Raw genomic sequence first — 6,421 nt, 5'->3', positions numbered from 1 at the left:
GAAAATTGTTGGCTTGTTGCCCAATTGTTTGTGTAAGACCTATAATTGAAGCACTGGGTTCATTGCCTTTGTTAAGAAAGGTATAGTGATGCAAGGTTAGAAAAATATTTTCCATGCCTAATGCCTTAAAATACTTTGCTATAATTTCTGTAGAGAACCTTTGTGAAGAGCACGTAGTTTAAGCTGGGAAAACACCCAGCAAGAGGCACACAGAAGAAGCAAATGAATAGTGAAAACAGCTACAAACACTAATATTTAGGGAAGCAAACTGGGACAAACCAACACAAATTGCAACACAGATCCTCATAGGACAGCAGTGTTAGAGATCGGGCCAGATTTAATGGATTCTTATTTTTTGTCCTATGTCTTCCACTACAGTAGTGCTGCAGTGGAGGAATTTCCTACCTGAATAGCTAGAAAATCTTTTCTTTATCTACATGGGATATTAGAGAAATCCACATATATTGCCTGGTTATTTCTGATAGGTATCCTGATCTGCATTTTCATACATTTAATCTTCATCCCTATATTTGTCCACCTTATATTTCTTCAAAGCAGCAAATAAGATCTCCTACAGAATTACATAGGTTACATTTTGCAGACAGCAGTGGACCTATGCACTATTCATATCTTCAGAGAATGCACCTCAGCATGAATTCTGAATATAGAAGCTTCATTGATCTCAGCCAAGCAAACCAAAAGCATTCCTTAAGCCTACAATGTTTGGCTCTGTGTTTGAGTGGGCCAAACTTTCTAGGTCTGAATGGCTCATGGAACTCCTACAGGACAACTTCAGCCTGCTCCAAGCAATCCTCCCAAGCTGGAGAGCAGTGAGGGTTTCAGTACTCACTACTACTGAGCTGTTTATGCATTGATAATATGCCATAACCATCACTGTAGTGTCAGAGGCAGCAAATACAAGGTGGGCATCTCTCAGTGTTTCTTTTTGGTATAATGTTACTGCCTCCAAGAAGCATGAAGAGCAGCTCAAAATTACAGGAAGCACTGTCTTCATTGAAGCATGAAGCATTATTTCCCTATTTGTATCTATCTAGTTTAACACACCAAGGCCCTTAATAGTCTTATTTGCAGAAAATCTAGGAAGATATGGGGTGTTTGTGCCATAAAATATTCTGTCTTTCTCCAAAAATTAATTCCACAATGACATATTTACCAAAAAACACAAAAACCACTAAAATTTGCAAGAAGTATGATATTGATAATTTTAATGTTTTTTAAAGGTAGCACTGAAGCATCTTTGAGGTCAAGAGTTAAGTCCTATTCTGAAAGGTTCTGAGTATTTTAGCTCTGTATCTCAAACATATTTCGGTACCACACACTACTGCAGGTATGTGAGTAGTGTCATCAAAATGACTACATGAGATCTTCATGGCAGAGGTTGATTGGATAAAAAAAAATGTGCCTAGCATCAATCAGCAAAACAAAGAATGAAGTCTTGACATTGATTCAGGAGATAAATAATTGATTTTTTTTTTCCAAAAACAAATAATGTACAGATGCTGACATTCACATACTTGTCAAGTAAGGGGTTCCTTAAATTGACTTTTCTATAATTATCTGCTCATTACACTTCTGTGTATGTATACTGCTGTATACATATTGATGTTTATATACTTCCATACTTCGAGCCATCTTTTTTAGACCTACTAATACAGCTTTCAAAGTTTCAAAGTCGTTTTCTGGTCTCAAAGTGAAATTTTGACTCCACTGAAGTGAAGCACAGTGTTAATGGAAATGGGATGCTATGCCCTGACCTTCAAAAGTGCATAAATGATATGGTTTCATAAGGAGTAACCTTCTTAGGGCTTCAGGAGACGTGGATCTATCAAAGGATTTTTGGAAGATGATTAAGAGTTGAAATCTCTGCTGTCTGCGGATGGCATATTTCCAAGGTTGAAAACATATCCAAAGATTTCATTATAAAATTCTCTTTTAGGAAGATGTGTCTCATTGGAAAACATGTCTGAAGTATTTCTGTTTTGCTGCATCATTAACTATGTGACATATATCATCGAGATGTCCTTTGTAAAGCTTTTAGGAACTCCTCCATCCTCCTTTTAGCATTTCTGTGGTCTGGTTCAGACTATTCTCAGGTAGATGTTATTGCCAGAGTATCATGCAAGATGAAGGTCATGCATAAAACTCTACCTTGATATAGAAGAGTTGCCAATCTGATGGAATTTCTGAACAGACACGTCCACAGTTTATAAAAGCAAACAGTATAGGTCAGATTCTCATACTTGGATTATTTCAAGTCAGACTGTGCCAATGGGTATAAAAGTAGACAGCCCAGCTCAGATTTGGATTTCAGTGTGAATACCATACAAGTAAATTCCTATGAGAAAAAAAAAACAAAACCAACAACACGGAAGAGTCATCTCCCTGCAGAGTTTAATTTTTCAAACCTGAAAGACATCTTTAAAAGGCAGTATATTTTTCTTGTATCAGATCAGTATGCATTATTTAATAAATTCACTAATTTATTAATTTATTTACTTGCTATAGACTTTAAGTTGGTATTCATCTTAATTGATTGCCACAAGGAAAATTTGTTTAAGTTCTTTTTGCCAAATCTGAATTCTGTTCTGCTGCTTTCACATTTGTTGCCTCATATGGTCTAAACACTAAGTTCTGCAAATGGTAATATAGGTTCTGAACCATAGAAGGAGAATGATGGGATTTTGCAAGCAAGCTCAAAGGAGTCTGAACAGAAGACTGCAGAACTACATGTCTCCTGAAATGGAAATATGCATAAAAAGCCTATTGTTTGCTTGGATGTGCTGGATTCTGCTTTTCATCAAATAATCTAAATGTAGCTAAATAATTCACTGCGTAAAAAAAAGCCAACAAAATTGACCCAATATCCTTCTCTTCTTCCTTTGGCAGATTTTCCTACATAGGTCTGGCTGTTAATAGGGGTTTCCATTCATGCTCACAATGTTTTCCATAGCATGGCATCTCAGTAAAGTGGAAGGCATATGACAATTTGGCTTTCTGGCTATGGCATGCCAGCATGGCATCCCTCAATCAAAAGCACTGAGTGACATGCCTTTCTTGCACTGCTGGGCATACAATGTGCCACATGTCAAAAAATATTGCTGCCCCTTCCCCATTTTGTATTATCAGATTCCTTTATGTTGTCTTGTTTTCTTCCACAAGCTTTTAAATCTAATGGAAGGTATTTTATTTTTAGACTGGCCACAAGGACTGTGTAAATGCTTTTGCTTATTTAACAATGTGCTCATCACAGGCACGCTCTGTGCTCCCTCTGGTAAAGTCCTTTGCATGAAATCACCCACGGGAAATAGCCCTAAGCACAGTGGAACCTGGAAAGCTTATCTTCAAGCAGGGGAACTCTTGAATTACATCCTGCTGGCATATTAACTTGTGTGAGTCCCCTTAAAGTCAGCCAGTTCTAGCTGTCACTCTGGCCTCTGGATACTGCTGGAAAGTGGTATTCTGAGGTGGAACAGAACTTTGATTGTTCTAGTTATGTATTAGCCAATCCAAACAGCTGGTGAGGTCCAGAGCTGGAGAGTAACTCACTTTTCTCCTGCGTATGCATCCTGTGCCCTGGGTAAATCCACTTTCCAGACTCTGAGCCATTTTCCAGACTGCTTATTCTTCTCTTCCTAACCCAAATGAAGTGCCTTTGACTGAAGGCAAGGTATTCCATATGTGAAATGAACTCGATTATGTCTTTGTTTGCTGGGCAGAAGCAAACACTACATCTGAATTGCAAATCCCTCAGAAAGTGCCCTATTGCTAAAGCATGTTAATTAGTACTGGGCCTCTATTTCCATATTTCATTTAGGAGACAAAAGAGGATAAAAGTCCTCTTTTGGATGAACACTGCCTGCTTTCTCAGGTATCAAACAGGACTACTATGTTTTATTTATTCGGACACACGTTTCGAAGTAGACTGTGGTCTTGTGATTGGGTATCAGCTTCACACAAGGGTATGTCTACAGCTACTGATTGAAGCAAATAGTTTTACTTCTGGTCACCTCATCCTACTGTATTTTTCTTATGTTATAGGAAGATTTGCTGCAGGTACTTGTCTACTTTGATTGTGCAATTTTATTATTGCAACAGAGAAGTTTGACACAAAGATTGCTACTGGAATTGGATTTTAGTACTTTTTGATATTACGTATTTACAGATAATGTGGTGATAAGAAGCTGTCTGGCAACTATCTGTCAAAGCTAAAATACAATCAGCATTCTTTAATCACTTTCCATTCTATGTCACTTTATACTTGACAACATCCTCCCATTAAATGTGCTGTATTCCAGGATGATTCCATATGGACAGTTTAAGAGAAGCCAGGTTTAGAGGTTTCGTATTTATTCAGCCTGTACTTGCGCTTCATCTTGCAGTCTCCAATTGATGCTGAAATCACTTCTACCTCAAAGAACAAAATCAGAACACTTAGAACAAATGTACAGCTTTGCTTCTGCAAGTAAAATCACAAATAATCACAAATGTTTTTATTAGTACTATTTAGATGGAACCACTAATGCTGCTCATGAAATCTGCCATTTGCTTTGGTCACATTGATTCAGTTCCCTGATCTTCTTACTTTCCCTTCCCTGGTTTCTCAAATCTTTATGTTTTTGATAAAAGAAATATCAAGTTGCTATGTCTTATATTGTTGCCACTGGGTACTAATGCACAGGGTTGTTCTTGACCAAGTGCAACCTTCTTATTAAAGCTCAAAACAAGGGAACTGCACTGGATTTCCTGCTATTTTGCAGTTTCCTTTGTCTTCACACGTAAGAGGCTTCAGCTGAGATTCTTACAAGTGCCTAAGAGTTGCAGGAATGCTTTTATGGCTGAAATCCTTTTTTACTCCAAATCTCCACCTAAAGAATGGATATAGCGTATTTTCTTTTCAGAACATGCTGTGAAGATACTTCCATTACTGTCATACTGAAGATGAGGCACTGCAGTCAAGTTTGCAGAAATCCTGATGTTTTTCAACAGTGATACAGGTTGATCTAAGCTTTGCTATTTCAGAAGCTTGTTGTCTCTCTAACTATATCAGAGGTTTAGAAAAAAGAAACAAATTACTGCAATGCAGGTTTGAATGCACTAGGTACTACTGCTCTTCTTGCATGTATAGAATTGTGGGCTTTTCTTAATTATAGGGGCCTTATGTGACAGAAGCATTTACTTCCTAGAGAAAATGATGTTAAGCCAACTAGATGATAATGCATTTCTGTGCCAATATTGGATAAATACAAAAGTAGGTCCAAAGGGATGCAAAAAGCATTTTATTGTGATTACCTTTTAGTATGGATAAAACTCCTACATATTCTTTTTGTTCTGCCTTTGATGATGAAAGCAAAAGGAAAAGAGTAACACAAAGTCAGTGAAACACTGTGATATGACTCAGTGTCTGGGGTTGACTCCAAGAACCCACACTGCTGATCCTAATATTTGTCACTTACAAGTGTAAGTCAGCACCTTACGTTTGCTGAAGCTGACTTGCTCTTGTGGGTACAACAGGACTAGCTCACTGGAAAATTTAAATGTGAAGACTTTCACTGTTACCATAGGTTTCCTTAACAGCAGATTTTGTAAAATCTCATGTAGGACAATGAAATGAAATGCTAGGGAAGCACTGACATGCCCCTTTTTCTGCGTCATACAAATCATGTTGCTTAGCTCTATGGATGGGCCTAATAAGCACTCCTTGTGTGTGTATGAAGTTGACTAAAATTCTCTCTGAGCCTATAATAATCAAGCCTACTGAAACTGTCTCTTTATACAGAAAGAAAATAAGCTGCTCCAATTAGAATTTCATGAGCTCACAAATGTTTCTCTCTACCAAGATAAAGTAGAAACCATTTGAAAAGGATTAAAGTCTAAGCTTTCTGAATTAAAATTGCAACAGGTGTCAACTTTACATGCCTGTCCTTGCAAACAAATGTGACATTACATTGATGACAGAGTAAAAGATCATATTTTCTTTTGCTTCAGAGTTCTTTTTTTTCTTTTGAAATGAAAAGATGATATGATTTTCCACACCACTGTTTATAATTAACTTTCTATCATTTCCTTTTTTTTCTTTTTTTTTTCTTTTTTTTTTTGTCTAAGGAAGATAGGAGGAACTACATTTTTTAAAAGTCACATCAATAACGAGCACGTCTTTTATCTTTAAAGGTGCTGGCAGGCATACTTCTTACAATACTGTGTAAGTATCTAAGATTTCATGAGTTTCAACCTGTATTCTCTATATAAAGATGTATAGAGAATATATAAAAAACCTTTTAATATAGAGCCCTATATAAATCAGAAGCAGATTCCTAAGTGAGAGATCTTGTCCTAGCTTTCTGTCAAAAAGTGGGTATCTACTTACGAGTAATCTCAGAGTAAGAAGAGTTTACTGATCAAG

Source organism: Centrocercus urophasianus, unplaced genomic scaffold (assembly GCF_019232065.1).
Source record: "Centrocercus urophasianus isolate 14NV4802_14NV808 unplaced genomic scaffold, USGS_Curo_1.0 seq_11, whole genome shotgun sequence".
NCBI lineage: Eukaryota > Metazoa > Chordata > Aves > Galliformes > Phasianidae > Centrocercus > Centrocercus urophasianus.
The sequence above is the reverse complement of the archived record's forward strand: the minus strand, read 5'-3'. Positions refer to the sequence as shown.